We start from the raw sequence: 18,880 nt of genomic DNA on the forward strand, positions 1-18,880 counted from the left end.
TGGATAACTTAGGTCATGTAGGAGTGATATAGCTGTGTGAAGTTTATTTATGAAAATATTAAAAAGAAGGGGGCCTAGTATTGACCCTTGGGGAGCACCAACAGATATTGGTTGAAATGCTGAAAGGTTTTGTTGCACAGAGTTGTCTGCGACAATTGAATAAATAACTGTGAAACCAGGAGAGGGGTGGGGTTAGTGAGACCTAGAGTTGCAAGTTCAGAAAGGAGCTTTTGGTGGGACACAGTCAAATGCTTTGGAAAGGTCAAGGAAAAATGAGAAAACAAGGTTGCCCTCATTTCTAGATTGGTTTACTATGTTAGTAAAGTTGAGGAGGGCAGTAGTACTGTGGTTTCACCTGAAACTGTGCTGGGTGTTTGAGTGGAGATTATATTTGGTTATGTGCTTCATTCCCTGAGAGTGGATACATTTCTTTAGAATTTTAGAGAGGGGTGATATGATAGCAATAGGTCTAACGTTTGTTAACTCTGTTGAATTACATCCTTTGTGAAGAGGTAAAATAATGGATTTTTTCCTGATGGATGGGACATTGTTTTCAGTTGATCAGACTGGAGACAGGGAAGGTTAGTGCTTCTGCACCTGTTTTGAGGAACTAAGTGGCAATGTTATCGACAACTGAGGTTGTTGCTATGAATTTGGCTAGTAATTTTTATGGCTGATGTTGGTGTGGCATAAGGAAAATACTGTTAGCCCAGCTACCTGGAATTTTGTAAATAATTCTATGTCATTTGTAAATATTGATATGACTTATATAGAAGTGTGACAGAAAGGAAATATTGCTAGCCCAGCTATCTGGAATTTTGTAAATAATTCTATGTCATTTGTGAATATGGATATGATTTATACAGAGCTGTATGTTATGTATTGAGCTAAATGTAACCACAGTGTACCCTGCTGGAACACAGAAGATTAACTTACAAAACTTCAAGAAAATAAGTTGTAATTAAGTGCTTTATGATTGTACTATAAAAGTTAGTTTCAATGCAGCAAGGAGACAGGATATATATATATATATATATATATATATATATATATATATATATATATATATCTACACACATAAAAACAAAACCAAAAATATATATTTTATATATATATATATATATATATATATATATATATATATATATATATATATATATATATATATATATACATAAAAACAAAAACTAAAAATATATATATATAGAGATATATAGATATAGGTCCACTTTTTAATTTTGAAAGCCCAAAATCCCGAGTTTTAAAATACCGAACTCAAAACATTGAGATTTTGGAATCTTGAAATTAGAAAGAGAAAAAAAAAAACACAACGAAAACAATGTATTTGCAGGGGGGCAATCCCCCCACACCCCTGCAACTTAAATATATCATCTTCAAGATCGCACTACAGTGAAGAGAATGGTAAGCAGAACAGGAGCATTACCATTCTCTTCACTGAAGCGCGATCTCAGAGATGGTACATTTAAGTTGCAGGGGGTGTGGGGGGTGCAGGAGGGCTTGCCCCCCAGAAAAAAATTTGTTTTATTTGTTTTTTTTTTTTTTTTTTCACTTTTTAGTTTTAAGATTCCAAAATCTTGACTTTCTGGGATCGGTATTTTGAAAGTCGAGATTTTGGGCTTTCGAAATTAAAAAGTGGATCCATATAAAATATATATATATATATATATATATATATATATATATATATAGATAGATAGATAGATAGATATATATATATATATATATATATATATATATATATATATATATATATATATATATATAATATACATTTTATATATATATATATATATATATATATCAGACTATATATATATATATATATATATATATATATATATATATATATATATATAAAACTACTCAGAGGCGATCACTGCCTAACACACAAAGCTATGACAAATCCAGAGCTTTTGGACATGCTCCACTTAAAAAAATCCCAATCCCTACGAGCTACACGCTCTAGGGACCTAAACCTTGTCAACACAATAAACAGAACATGCTGGAGAGATAGATTCCTGTCCCAGAGACTTCCCATACTCTGGAACAAACTACCTATCTATATCAAACAAAGCTCCCCATTAGCACTCTTCAAGAAAAATCTTGATGATTAGATGGGAGATAGGAAATTCAGCCCGGGGATCACTTCTGTGGCTCTGCTCAACAGTGGCACAGGAAAAATATTTTCTTGGGTGGTGAAAGCCAGGGTACCCTTTGGCTAGGCTTATACAGGCCCTAAGGCCAATAGCCTAGTACCTACCTATGAACCCGTATATATATATATATATATATATATATATATATATATATATATTTTTTTTTATATATATATATATATATATATATATATATATATAATATATTATATATACATTTTATTTATATATATCTAAATACATACATAAGTACACACATATAAGCAGATATATATGAAGTTGTACACAAAGGAAGAAAACATATTTGTATATATATATATATATATATATATATATATATATATATATATATATATGGGTCTTTGTCACTCAAAGGTTTTGAATCGAGATTGTGGTACACTGCGGATCAGGAAGTTTAATGTTTTCTTCAATGTAGTGCAATCCCAGAGTTAGTATATTTAATTTGCAGGGGGTGTTTTTTTGTAATGTTTGAGTTTCCAGAAATTCGATCATATTATCCCACCAATATGAATTTCAAGCTTCTGAAAATGTGATCAACTGATAGGATTCATATATAGATATGGTTGTATTGTGTATGATTGAACTACTTTAATGTCAAATTGAAAACAATGAAAAAAAAAAAGTTCGAACATGCACAACACCAAACACAATGTCAAAATAAATAATGTTGAGAAAGGAAAACTATTTCCATTGCCAATATTAACTTTAACCCCCCCCCCGTAACACTAACTTCAAATTCATCTGAATATTGGCAGTGTTATGGGAAGGTATTTATGAAGGTAGGTGTATGTTTACAGTTGATGGAAGGGACGGCATTAGGGTTATAGTTAGCACCCATTACTAAAGAGGACGGGAGGCTCCTCCTCCTTGCAACACCTCAGTAATGGGTGCTAACATTAAACCTAATGCTGCCTCTTCCCTCAACCCTAACCCTATACCTTACATTCATAAAAACTTTCCAATAACACTGCCATTACACAAGACACACTCATACACACAAACATTCCCAAACACCCACAAACTCTGCATCTTCCCCCCAACCTAACCCTGATACTAATCCTAAAATGCACACACTAACATAAAAACATACAAAATATATCCTTCACTCATCCCTGTCCCTTACCCTAACTCACATACAAACTCACAAACACTCTTACCCCTCCAATTCCACTTATCTGTTTTGACATTACAAACCATTGACATTTCCATATTTTGGCTATCTGTACAATCGACTTTAAACCACACCCCCTAAATTTGTTGAAGAAAAAGTATTCGACAAAATACAGGGCAACCATGTATATGTATATGTATGTATATGTATACGTATGTATATATGCTTATGGGAGCCTTAATGTTTGTCCCCAGATAGGCGATTCTCACACAGAATGTTGATTCTAAAAGATTTCTGTCATCCTACCTTGTTGGCTAGACTCAGAGAAAAGAGATGAGGTGAGTGCTGCAATTTCTTAATTTTCACTCAATATTCTGAGTTTGCATGATGTCAGAAGTGGTACATATATATACATTTTGGGGCACACCTCTCAACTTCTTAGGGCAAGAAATCTGGACAAAACCACAAATAATGGGAGGACAAAGGCCCTAAAAATAGGAACACTTTTTAAATATTGCTCTTACAAACTTAGATATTTTATAGAATAAAAGGTTTTGCATCAGCATGAATTTTTTGAAGGATAGTAAGTCTGAAAATCAAATGTCTGCCATTATTTGTTGACTTCAATTATCAGTGATTTGCAGAAAACTACAATTTTTTGAGAAATGGAGCAAATAGTTGGTTAATTCTATTATTAACCAACTATTTTCTGAAAAATTGTTCTGCTTGATTTTTGTTTCCATTAATTTTGTATAAGTCCACCCTTGAACTTATGGTATTTTGCTTAATATTTTTAATGTTAATGATTGTTTACTTCTTGTAATTGGAGCTTTTCTCCCCGGGCCTCTACTGAAAACGGATATTTGTCCAGTTAGACTAGCCCGGTCAACAAATGTAAAATAATAAAATAATAATAAAAAAAATATGAGTCAAAAATATTGAATATATATATATATATATATATATATATATATATATATATATATATATATATATATAAAATATCTGGGCAATCGAGCACTAAGTTTGGTTATGGATGTTTACTGGGTCTGAATAATTATGAGTGAATTATATGAAGGGAGATTTTCATAATGGATGCCTATGTAATGTATATATGTTTATATACATATATATATATATATATATATATATATATAAATATATATATATATATATATATATATATATATATATATATATATATATATATATATATATATATATATATATATTTTTATATATATATATATATATATATATATATATATATATATAGATATGCATACACACACGCACGCACACACACACACACACACACACACACACACACACACACACACACACACACACACACACACACACACACACACACACACACACACACACACGCACAGACAAGGACATGGAATACATTGGGTCTAGTGTGCGATAAAGGAGATGTCTTGCACTTTTGGTCTAGGAAATGATTTTTATGAGGAGCGGCAATGCCATTAGGTAAACTGATTTCTCTATTCGTGTAGTATACGATCTTATTTCTGTCACAGTAATAAAAATCTCAGCATATTCCATAAATCCATTTTTATGGTAATAGTTTATGTTTCTCCAGACCACAGTATTACATAGTTTGAGTAAGTTTTTAGGAATGATCCACCTCTTAGGTGGCATTTCTCTTGCAGTTTCTGTGATATTTTAGCCATTGTCTGAAGAGTTTAAGTTTATATGTTCATGAATTCTATGAATAGAATTAATTCTTTGTTGGAAGTTTTACAGGTAAGTTGCCCCTTCAGTTTGCTTATTTTTAGTTACATTAAATGGTTGGAATGGTGTCCTTGTTGTCAGTAGTAGACAGTCATTGGTTTGAGTTTCATTTTATTTTTTATTCTTTTAACTTGAATTGCTTTATCCTAATATGAATAAGTTTAATTTTTAATGTTTTTATTTAGCCAACCCACATTGTTTTCAGGCTGTGTTGCTGCTTTTCAGTTTGCAGTAAGTGAAGTTATGTATCATATTAGAAATGCATCCACTTTATTGGATTAAAGAGAATCATGCTGCTCTCATAAAAGACCTGCTGTAGATAGGTCAGTTCATGCAATCAATGTAAATGAGATTCAGAGACAGCTGCAGTCCTCCGACTCATCACTGGCTATACAGCAGACCTATAACAGCAGCAGTGTTTACACTGACAACCCATTCTTCCAGTTGGTATAGATACCAGAAAGGCTCATCCAGACTCTGCTAAACTTTGCTGTGAAGGAAAGGTTAGTTTGCTTTTATTTTTTGTATTTTGTATATTTTAAATACTGTAGTTTGTTTTCTTTACCTTGTGTTTTAGTTGCATTCTGCTTTAACAGCATTTTAAAACTTCAAAAGAGACCACAGCTCTCTCTCTCTCTCTCTCTTCGGAGTCAGGCAGAAATTAGAACTGAGTCAGGCAGAAATTAGAACTGATCAATTAAGGACTCATTCATAAGATAGAAAAGGTCACTTAAGGTTAATCATTTGTTAACTGAGGGGTGGAGCTAGGAACTAAACCTTCTATTTAAGGGGTAAAATAAAACATTTCTGAGCTTTACCAGAAAGGCTCATCCAGACTCTGCTACACTTTGCTGTGAAGGAAAGGTTAGTTTGCTTTTTTTTTTGTATTTTGTATATTTTAAATAATGTAGTTTGTTTTCTTTACCTTGTGTTTTACTTGCATTCTGCTTTAACAGCATATTAAAACTTCAAAAGAGACCACAGCTCTCTCTCTCTCTCTCTTCTGAGTCAGGCAGAAATTAGAACTGATCAATTAAGGACTCATTCATAAGATAGAAGAGGTCACTTAAGGTTAATCATTTGTTAACTGAGGGGTGGAGCTAGGAACTAAACCTTCTATTTATGGGGTAAAAGAAAACATTTCTGAGATTTACCAGAAAGGCTCATCCAGACTCTGCTAAACTTTGCTGTGAAGGAAAGGTTAGTTTGCTTTTATTTTTTGTATTTTGTATATTTTAAATACTGTAGTTTGTTTTCTTTACCTTGTGTTTTACTTGCATTCTGCTTTAACAGCATATTAAAACTTCAAAAGAGACCACAGCTCTCTCTCTCTTCTGAGTCAAGCAGAAACTAGAACTGATCAATTAAGGACTCATTCATAAGATAGAAGAGGTCACTTAAGGTTAATCATTTTGTTAACTGAGGGGTGGAGCAAGGAACTAAACCTTCTATTTAAGGGGTAAAATAAAACATTTCTGAGCTTTACCAGAAAGGCTCATCCAGACTATGCTACACTTTGCTGTGAAGGAAAGGTTTGTTTGCTTTTATTTTTTGTATTTTGTATATTTTAAATACTGTAGTTTGTTTTCTTTACCTTGTGTTTTACTTGCATTCTGCTTTAACAGCATATTACAACTTCAAGAGACCACAGCTCTCTCTCTCTCTTCTGAGTCAGGCAGAAATTAGAACTGATCAATTAATGACTCATTCATAAGGTAGAAGAGGTCACTTAAGGTTAATCATTTGTTAACTGAGGGGTGGAACTAGGAACTAAACCTTCTATTTAAGGGGTAAAATAAAACATTTTTGAGCTTTACCAGAAAGGCTCATCCAGACTCTGCTAAACTTTGCTGTGAAGGAAAGGTTCATTTGCTTTTATTGTTTGTATTTTGTATATTTTAAATACTGTAGTTTGTTTTCTTTACCTTGTGTTTTACTTGCATTGTGCTTTAACAGCATATTAAAACTTCAAAAGATACCACAGCTCTCTCTCTCTTCTGAGTCAGGCAGAAATTAGAACTGATCAATTAAGGACTCATTCATAAGATAGAAGAGGTCACTTAAGGTTAATCATTTGTTAACTGAGGGGTGGAGCTAGGAACTAAACCTTTTATTTAAGGGGTAAAATAAAACATTTCTGAGCTTTACCAGAAAAGCTCATCCGGACTATGCTACACTTTGATGTGAAGGAAAGGTTTGTTAGCTTTTATTTTTTGTATTTTGTATATTTTAAATACTGTAGTTTGTTTTCTTTACCTTGTGTTTTACTTGCATTCTGCTTTAACAGCATATTAAAACTTCAAAAGAGACCACAGCTCTCTCTCTTCTGAGTCAGGCAGAAATTACAACTGAGTCAGGCAGAAATTAAAACTGATCAATTAAGGACTCATTCATAAGATAGAAGAGGTCACCTAAGGTTAATCATTTGTTAACTGACAGGTGGAGCTAGGAACTAAACCTTCTATTTAAGGGGTAAAATAAAACATTTCTGAGCTTTACCAGAAAGGCTCATCCGGACTATGCTACACTTTGATGTGAAGGAAAGGTTCGTTAGCTTTTATTTTTTGTATTTTGTATATTTTAAATACTGTAGTTTGTTTTCTTTACCTTGTGTTTTACTTGCATTCTGCTTTAACAGCATATTAAAACTTCAGAAGAGACCACAGCTCTCTCTCTCTTCGGAGTCAGGCAGAAATTAGAACTTATCAATTAAGGACTCATTCATAAGATAGAAGAGGTCACCTAAGGTTAATCATTTGTTAACTGACAGGTGGAGCTAGGAACTAAACCTTCTATTTAAGGGGTAAAATAAAACATTTCTGAGCTTTACCAGAAAGGCTCATCCAGACTCTGCTACACTTTGCTGTGAAGGAAAGGTTTGTTTGCTTTTATTTTTTGTATTTTGTATATTTTAAATACTGTAGTTTGTTTTCTTTACCTTGTATTTTACTTGCATTCTGCTTTAACAGCATATTAATACTTCAAAAGAGACCACAGCTCTCTCTCTCTTCTGAGTCAGGCAGAAATTAGAACTGAGTCAGGCAAAAATTAGAACTGATCAATTAAGGACTCATTCATAAGGTAGAAGAGGTCACTTAAGGTTAATCATTTGTTAACTGAGGGGTGGAACTAGGAACTAAACCTTCTATTTAAGGGGTAAAATAAAACATTTTTGAGCTTTACTAGAAAGGCTCATCCAGACTCTGCTAAACGTTGCTGTGAAGGAAAGGTTAGTTTGCTTTTATTGTTTATATTTTGTATATTTTAAATACTGTAGTTTGTTTTCTTTACCTTGTGTTTTACTTGCATTCTGCTTTAACAGCATATTAAAACTTCAAAAGAGACCACAGCTCTCTCTCTCTTCTGAGTCAGGCAGAAATTAGAACTGAGTCAGGCAGAAATTAGAACTGATCTATAAAGGACTCATTCATAAGATAGAAGAGGTCACTTAAGGTTAATCATTTGTTAACTGAGGGGTGGGGCTATGAACTAAACCTTCTATTTAACGGGTAAAATAAATCATTTCTGAGCTTTACTAGAAAGGCTCATCCAGACTCTTCTAAACTTTGCTGTGAAGGGAAGGTTAGTTTGCTTTTATTTTTTGTATTTTGTATGTTTTAAATACTTTAGTTTGTTTTCTTTACCTTGTGTTTAACTTGCATTCTGCTTTAACAGCATATTAAAACTTCAGAAGACACCACAGCTCTCTCTCTATTCTGAGTCAGGCAGAAATTAAAACTGATCAATTAAGGACTCATTCATAAGATAGAAGAGGTCACTTAAGGTTAATCATTTGTTAACTGACAGGTGGAGCTAGGAACTAAACCTTCTATTTAAAGGGTAAAATAAAACATTTCTGAGCTTTACCAGAAAGGCTCATCCAGACTCTGCTACACCTTGCTGTGAAGGAAAGGTTAGTTTGCTTTTATTTTTTGTATTTTGTATATTTTAAATACTGTAGTTTGTTTTCTTTACCTTGTGTTTTACTTGCTTTCTGCTTTAACAGCATATTAATACTTCAAAAGAGACCACAGCTCTCTCTCTCTTCTGAGTCAGGCAGAAATTAGAACTGAGTCAGGCAACAATAGAACTGATCAATTAAGGACTCATTCATAAGGTAGAAGAGGTCACTTAAGGTTAATCATTAGTTAACTGAGATGTGGAACTAGAAACTAAACCTTCTATTTAAGGGGTAAAATAAAATATTTTTGAGCTTTACCAGAAAGGCTCATCCACACTCTGCTAAACTTTGCTGTGAAGGAAAGGTTAGTTTGCTTTTATTTTTTGTATTTTGTATATTTTAAATACTGTAGTTTGTTTTCTTTACCTTGTGTTTTACTTGCATTCTGCTTTAACAGCATATTAAAACTTCAAAAGAGACCACAGCTCTCTCTCTCTCTTCTGAGTCAGGCAGAAATTAGAACTGAGTCAGGCAGAAATTAGAACTGATCAATTAAGGACTTATTCATAAGATAAACAAGGTCACTTAAGGTTAATCATTTGTTAACTGAGGGGTGGAGCTAGGAACTAAACCTTCTATTTAAGGGGTAAAATAAAACATTTCTGAGCTTTACCAGAAAGGCTCATCCAGACTTTGCTACAATTTGCTGTGAAGGAAAGGTGAGTTTGCCTTTATATTTTGTATTTTGTATATTTTAAATACTGTAGTTTGTTTTCTTTACCTTGTGTTTTACTTGCATTCTGCTTTAACAGCATATTAAAACTTCAAAAGAGACCGCAGCTCTCTCTCTCTTCTGAGTCAGGCAGAAATTAGAACTGATCAATTAAGGACTCATTCATAAGATAGAAGAGGTCACTTAAGGTTAATCATTTGTTAACTGAGGGTGGAGCCAGGAACTAAACATTCTATTTAAGGGGTAAAATAAAACATTTCTGAGCTTTACCAGAAAGGCTCATCCAGACTCTGCTACAATTTGCTGTGAAGGAAAGGTTAGTTTGCTTTTTTTTTTTTTGTATTTTGTATATTTTAAATACTGTACTTTGTTTTCTTTACCTTGTGTTTTACTTGCATTCTGCTTTAACAGCATATTAAAACTTCAAAAGAGACCACAGCTCTCTCTCTCTTCTGTGTCAGGCAGAAATTAGAACTGAGTCAGGCAGAAATTAGAGCTGATCAATTAAGGACTCATTCATAAGATAGAAGCGGTCACTTAAGGTTAATCATTTGTTAACTTTGGGGTAGAGCTAGGAACTAAACCTTCTATTTAAGGGGTAAAATAAAATATTTCTGAGCTTTACCAGAAAGGCTCATCCAGACTCTGCTAAACTTTGCTGTGAAGGAAAGGTTAGTTTGCTTTTATTTTTTGTATTTTGTATATTTTAAATACTGCAGTTTGTTTTCTTTACCTTGTGTTTTACTTGCATTCTGCTTTAACAGCATATTAAAACTTCAAAAGAGACCACAGCTCTCTCTCCCTTCTGAGTCAGGCAGAAATTAGAACTGAATCAGGCAGAAATTAGAACTGATCAATTAAGGACTCATTCATAAGATAGAAGCGGTCAGTTAAGGTTAATCATTTGTTAACTGAGGGGTGGAGCTAGGAACTAAACCTTCTATTTAAGGGGTAAAATAAAACATTTCTGAGCTTTACCAGAAGGGCTCATCCACACTCTGCTAAACTTTGCTGTGAAGGAAATGTTAGTTTGCTTTTATTTTTTGTATTTTGCATATTTTAAATACTGTAGTTTGTTTTCTTTACCTTATGTTTTGCTTGCATTCTGCTTTAACAGCATATTAAAACTTCAAAAGAGACCACAGCTCTCTCTCTCTTCTGAGTCAGGCAGAATTTTTTTTCCGCCCTCCCACCCAGTCACAGTTGTCTTGTTAAATACCACTGTCTTTCTAGTTGCCTGCCTCTTATGTTAATCTGACCATATATCTCATTTCCTCTCTACTTTCACTGGCTTGTGTGAGTAATCACTAAATCAAAACCCCCTCCCCTTCAACTATTTAAATTTATTGGCCATCCTACTGTATTCCATAGTACCTGAATACAAAAGTGACCACCCCTTTCAACCCATCTTGCTGTTTTAAAAATAGTAACTCTCCACTAAACCTTAACTTTTGAAACAGGTAAAACTTAAGTTACCTACTTTCACGTCTAACTTCTCTAGTGCACACTGCAGTGTGCATATTTTTCATCTTACCTTTAAGCATCCCTTTGACTTGCACTTTCTCTAATACCTGCTGGAAACCACTAGGAAGCCTTAAACTGATACAATCACTCAACTCTCCTTGTTAATAAGGCAAAATTAATAGTAGGCACTAAACAGCCTATAATTGCAAAGTACCTTGCTAAGGTAAGGGAAAACAGCTCCTGTACTTTACAAAAAAAAAAAAAAAAAAAAAGCACCAAACCAGGCATGTCCAAGGGTCAGCTTCCAGTGATTTCTCATGTCCACCTGGTGAATCTGGGCATACTGGGGCAATGCAGCAATTGCCTCATGTACACAGACAACCCTCTTCTCTTACCACCCAACACTACAACCTGTGAGAGATGCACTTACATAGCCAAAATGGAAGCAAAGCTCTCTCCACCCAAGATTGTGCTAGACAGTCAAGAGGAGAAGGTTAACACCCACACTACACCTCAAGCAACACATAGCCCTTCTAAACCCACACCACCAACACCCACATATAGCAACACTAAATCTACATATGCAGAGGCCCTTAACTGTAACCTGCCCAAGCAACAAGGACCTCTGAAGCTGAAATGCAAACAAACACCAATCACAACCAAGTGTCACATAGTTCACGACACCTGTGTGCCACCCAGCAACAGCCCCTAAGGCAAGACAATGTACCTAACACTTTAGTCATAGGTGACTCTATAGTCCGGCACACTGATGCCCCTCTCACCAGGTTGAACAAGGAGAAAATTACAGTCAGCTGCCTGTCAGGTGCCAGGATCCGCCACATAACGCATGCACTCGAGTCACTCTACAACAAGTACAAATATGACTCTGTCATTGTCCATGTTTGAGTGAATGACTTGAGATGTACCTCCCTGGACTACATGAAAAGAGACATGGAAGAGCTCTTGGATCATGTGGCCCAGGCAGGTATGACCGTAGCCCTGAGTAGCATCCCGCCTTCGCCCAGAATGATACCACAATATAAGGACAAAATGATTGACTTCAACAATTGGCTAAGCTTCTGGTGTCATTCAAAGGGGATCCAGTATCTGTCTGCCTGGGACAACATGATTGACAGACCATGATGCTTTGCCAGAGATGGTCTGCACCTGTCGCCCCTGGGATTCAGGTTACTGGCTAAGACTCTTGCCACCCCTATAGTGCCTTTTTTAGGCAAAGTTCAATGGACAAAACCACCACTGTAACAGGTACAAGCATGCAAAATCCAAAGGTAATGCTACTCAATGCTAGAAGTCTAAACCTCAAAATGCACTCTCTCGAGGCACTCCTAAAAATGGAGAACATCGATATCTGTGCAGTAACTGAGACTTGGTTCCAGGCTCCAGAGAGCACCCCTGCAATACCAGGCTACAACTCTTACCACAATTTTCGGCCACCAAAGCAGGACCGAAACACTAAAGGTGGAGGAGTGTCAATATTCACCAAGGATATTCACACCACCAGGCTAGTTGCCCAACAGAATGCGTCTGAAATTCTACAGGTGCAACTAACACTAGGTAAGACTGCAATCCAAATTGTAGCTTGCTACATATCCCCCACCATACCCCAAGATTCTCACTACACCTTTCTAAACATACTGGAAAATATTACGATAGAACCAAACACCCTAATACTGGGTGATTTTAACTACCCTGCCATTAACTGGGAAAACTACTCATGTACCAACACCTTTGCCCAACGGTTCTTGGAATTCATAAATTCCAACGCTCTGGATCAACTAATCCATAGTCCCACCAGGGGCTCCAATATCCTAGACCTGGTCATTACCAACATGGGAAATCGATGCTCCACACCTATGGACACCCCCTCATTAGTCAGGTCTGACCATAAGCTAATCACCCTTAACATCCACATCCCACCCCCACCCCCCAGTAAGGAAACCTCGATAAAAAACTTCTCCAAAGCCAACTTCATGCTACTCAAGTCAGAAGTGATAAACTTCATGACACCCATGCAGACGGGAGCTGAAAGTTCAACTGCTGAATCCTACACTAAGTCACTGTACGAGCACATCCACTCATGCATAAATCGTGCCATCCCAAATAGAACCAAGATGCTCTCATCCAAAAAAAAAAAGCCAATGTGGTGGTCCCCTGTCATAAACAAACTTTACAACAAAAGGAAGAAACTGTTGCAGAAAAGAGGAAAATACCAGGATGCAAAAAACTTCCTTACCAGCCTCAGTAAGAAACTGAGATCCCTCATAAAATCCTCCAAAGCTAGTTATGAAAATAAAATTGCCAAAGATTCCACAGACAACCACAAGGCATTCTATAACTATGTCAAGAATCTAAATGGCAATGCTCAGATCTGCTCTGAGCTAAAACAGAATGGCATTAAATATACTGATCCCAAGGACATTGCCAATATCCTGGCAGATCGATTCAGTGCCAACTTCACCCCCCCTCTCACCTCCTAAATGGCCCATCTCAATACCGGAAGATTGCCAAATTCTGGTAATAACAGCCACACAGGTAAAAAACGCACACTCCAAGGCTAAGAATGCAGCATCCATGGGACCAGATGACATCCCAGGCTGTGTACTACATGAACTACAATATGAACTGGCACCTCACCTAAGTGTCAAGTTTAATCATAGCCTCACCTCAGGTTTCCTGCCCACTGAGTGGCACAGAGCTTCAGTTATCCCATTCCACAAGGAGGGATCCACCTTGGATCCCAGAAACTACTGTCCCATCAGTCTGACAAGCCTTATTTGCAAGGCCATGGAGTGTATTATCATGGAACTTATAAACAAAGACATTGGCAACCTTCAAACACTGGACCCCACCCAGTTTGGGTTTGTGAAGGGCTGATCTTGTCTCCTGAACCTGATTGACTTCTTCGAATCAGTCTCCAGAGCCATGGACAAGGGTTAGGTGGTCCACACAGCCTATCTAGACCTTGCCAAGGCCTTTGACACCATCCCCCACTCTGTAATCATAGATAAACTTACTAAGCTGGGCATTAATCCCTACGTCACCCAATGGGTTGCTAACTGGCTTACTGATAGAGCCTACACTGTAAAAGTAGCCGACTCCAAATCCAGCTCCAGACAAGTGACAAGTGGAGTACCTCAGGGTTCAGTCCTGGGACAGCTCTTGTTTGGCATCTACTTCTCTGAAGTACAGGCCAACACTAAGGGACTCTGGATAACAAAGTTCGCAGATGACTGCAAACTGGGAGCCATTATTGAATCCTCAAATGATGTGGATACTCTACAAAAGAGCCTTACAGAAACAGATGCTTGGTGCCAGAGCCATGGGCTCAAGCTCATTGCCAAGAAATGTATAGTTATCCCCTTTGGGAAAAAATATGTATCCGTGAATTACCATATAGGTGGCAGTACACTAAACACCGAAAGTGTGATAAGAGACTTAGGGACACAGGTGGACAGTGGTCTCACCTTCGATAACCACATCGCCACAACAGTCAGGAAATCCTTCTATATGGCACACCTCATCACTAAGAGCTTTTCATCCAGAAAAAAGGAGGTCATTGTCCCACTGTACTCATCCCTCATTAGACCCATTATAGAATACAACACCCCATTTGGTATGTACCTCTCAAGACATCTGCAACAACTGTAAAGGCCGCAGAAATACCTCACTAAAAGAATCACAGGCCTAAAGCAGATGCCCTATGCTGACCATCTAAAAAAACTCCAGCTATACTCTGTCGCATGCTACACTTAAAGAAATCCCAATCCCTCAGAGCCACATGCTCCAGGGATCTAAACCTTGTCATCACAATAAACAAAACATGCTGGAGGGATAGGTTCCTGACCCAGAGACTCCCCAGACTCTGGAATAGATTGCCCATACATGTCAAGCAGTGTGCCTCTTTGGTCCTCTTCAAAAGGAACCTTGACAATTGGATGAGAGAAAGGAAATTCACCCGGGGATCACGTCAGTCGCCCTGCTAGACCGGGGTCCAGGGAAGTAAATAGTGTGGGAAGAAATAGCCAGGGAATTGTTATGGCTAGGCTTGTATAGGCTCTAGGGCTGATAGCCTAGTACCAACCTATGAACCTATGAACCCCCTACACTCACATTACATGCATTCTGACATCCATGCATACTCTGTCTCTCTCTCTCTCACACACACACACACACACACACACACACACACACACACACACACACACACACACACACACACACACACACACACACACACACACACACACACACACACACACACACACACACACACACACACACACACACACACACACACACACACACACACATACATTCATTTGCACACAGACACACACACACACACACACACATACATACACACAAAACATCAACTAACTCTGCTACACTCAATCAAACTTAGAGACACACTCAGCCATTCATCCACATGTACATTGTGACAGACACATATACATATGTATACACTCTCACAGTTCCCTATTTAACAACTGTACTGTGGCCACCCTGTCCAAGACACACACATACACACTCCACACACACACACACACACACACACACACACACACACGTGCGCGCGCACATGCGCGCGTGCACACACAAATTCATCTGATTTCAGGCATACTCCTCTAGATATGCACACTCTCTTCCAGACCCATACATACTATATACATACTATACTAACACACACCCCACAATTACGTCTGCTCTGAGCGTCACTGAACTTAAATGCTCTGCAGCATCTTCCATTAAGTGGGTCACAGCTGTCTCTTATTGGTGTTCTTGCACTGAGCAGATGGTTAATCAGCATTAGCTGCTTCCCTCGACTGACTCATTATCATGCAGCTCGGCCAGTAGGACCCAGCTCCATTCTGATGCTCCTGTTCATGGGAAACTTCAGGAATTGGGTGGTCTATGCACAGGAAAGGGTTACAGTGAGGGGGATTTTTTATTGCTAAACATTTTTATTTTGATAATAATTTCTTTTCTTGAGATTTACTTTAGGTTGGCAGTGCTGCTTTCTGTGGACATCATGTGTGTGTAGATTTTGTGTATGCAGTGTGCAACAGTACTTTTTATACTTTGGTGATGGTGAATGTGATCTGTTTCATTTGTAATTGTATTTGGCTTTGTTTATTTGTTATAGTAAGCTTAGATTCAAGTATCCAATATTATTTTGTGTGGACTGAGATATTTTAGAAGGTTGTCGGTGCCTTTGCCTTTTGTGTGGGCTTTTTGTCCAGTCTTCAGCTCATAACCATGTTCGTATCAGTCGTATATAATATGTATTTTATTTATATTATTTATTTGGATGAAGGCATGCTTAGGTCATACTGTTTACTATTAGTGAGTTTCTTGGGAAGTTTTTATTTTGTACATAGTGTATATAACCCATAGTTACTTAGTTTGTTTATTTCTGGTATTAGTGTATAATTTTTGTCTCTGACTCATTGCCTTTTTATTGTATTCTTCCCCCAGCCCTTAGTTTTATCTTAACTGTATGAAACTGTTTAACAATTACATAACTATTTTGAATTATGATGAAATTATAAAATGTTTCTTGGAAAAGTGATAGGCATAATAGCTCAATCAATTAATTAAACCTAATACAATATGTCTGCATGGAAACCACTTTAGTTCTGATTATATTAACTTTTTTATTGGCCTCTTCAACGTTCTGCACTTCAAAGTGGAGATGGGCTGCATGTCTAACAAAATAATTTATATAGGAATATTAGGATCTAAATGTATTTAACCTTAGAGGGTCACCAGATTTAAGAAAAAAAAAGGTTACAGTTCTTTTCTTTCATTGCCTTTATCTTGAAATCTTTTTCACTAAGTCAAAGACATTGGTCCCCGAGATGCTAACTTTATTAAAGGTGGCATTGTTGTTGCTAAAAAAAATAATTTTATTTCCTGCAATTTAGATGTGCCGTGTAGCTGTAGTCAGAGTGTAAGTGTCACAGCTAAGTAATGGAACTCAGCTTGCCACTGTTTGAGACTGCTTGACACACACTCTAATAACCTCCCTCCCATCCTGTATAATTGATGACCCAGTGATTGAACCATCACCATTTTATGATCAGAGTAGACATGATTTTTAAATCAACTGTACCAGCTGGTATGACAAATAGATGTATATTTTATAAGCCTTGTCCTGTGGCTTTTAATTAATATCATGCTCTCTAGATTGTGTACCTAAATTGGTAGGAGGTTTGATGCTCACTGTGGGAAACAGTTGCGTGTGAGTTACTTGCTGCTGTGTCCACTACCCCTGAGGAAAATACATTTTTCTTTTTTTTAGGCAGGATTGTTATAATGGTTACAGAATTAACCTCACAGAAGGAAGGGACAGGGTTTGATTCTGACCTTTGGTTATCAGCTAGGCACGTAATAGTCTCTAGACTGTTAGCCTAGTATTAACCTATGAACCTATGAATAATAACATGATCATATTGTAAAAGCCTGCCACTTAAACAAATAAAATGTCTATTAACAGAGTTTCTCCCTAACCCAGTTCTAGTGTAACTTGTACAACTGGATGGGGAACAGGAAATTCATCCCTGGTTTGGAACCCATGTCTCTACTGGACATAGGCAGCCTGTAAATGGTTCATCTCACAGAGCCCTGCTTGTAAATGGTTAATCTCCCAAGCCCCTGCTTACACTTATCAAGGGTACCAGAGCTTGTCAGAGATTTGGGATGCATGGCTAGGCTTAAAAAGGCCCAAGTGATCATTAATCTAGTACATACCTATGAACCTATTATCCCTCTTTCAGACCATGCATACCTTACTTGGTAGTGACTAGTCCATAATTCACAGTGCCCATTAAAATGTATCAGCACCTAGCTTTGCATACATATCTTTCTGGCTCATTTGAATGGTTTGTTAAACAAAAACAGCAATGTAAGTAAGTGCAAGTGAATGGACCATGAGATATGCATAATGAATGAGATATCCCTACAAGCCTCTTGTGAAATGCTTTGCAATCTTAGGCAACCTCTTTTTGGAGATGCTGAACAGAAAATTATACTACAGCCATGCAAGCAGGCTATATGGAGATGCTGATTGTACTGAATTATAGCCATGCAGGCAGACTATATGGAGATGCTTATAATATGAAGTACAACCACGCAGGTAGAATATATGGGGATGCTTATTATACTGAACTACAACCATGCATGCAGGCTATACAGAGATGCTTATTATACTGAACTACAGTCATGCAGGCAGGTTATATAGAGATGCTGATTATACTGAACTATAGCCATGCAGACAGAATATATGGAGATGCTTATTATACTGAACTACAGCCATGCAGGCAGAATATATGGAGATGCTGACTGTACTGAACTACAGCCATGCAGGCAGGCTATATGGAGATGCTTATTATACTGAACTACAGCCATGCAGGCAGGCTATATGGAGATGCTTATTATACTGAACTACAGTCATGCAGGCAGGCTATATAGAGATGCTGATTATACTAAACTACAGCCATGCAGGCAGAATATATGGAGATGCTTATTATACTGAACTACAACCATGCAGGCAGGCTATATAGAGATGCTGATTATACTGAGCTACAGCCATGCAGGCAGAATATATGAAGATGCTTATTATACTGAACTATAGTTATGCAGGCAGGCTATATGGAGATGCTGATTATATTGATTGTATAAAGGTGCTGTAAACC

Source organism: Protopterus annectens, chromosome 2.part1 (assembly GCF_019279795.1).
Source record: "Protopterus annectens isolate FY-2018-M chromosome 2.part1, PAN1.0, whole genome shotgun sequence".
NCBI lineage: Eukaryota > Metazoa > Chordata > Ceratodontiformes > Protopteridae > Protopterus > Protopterus annectens.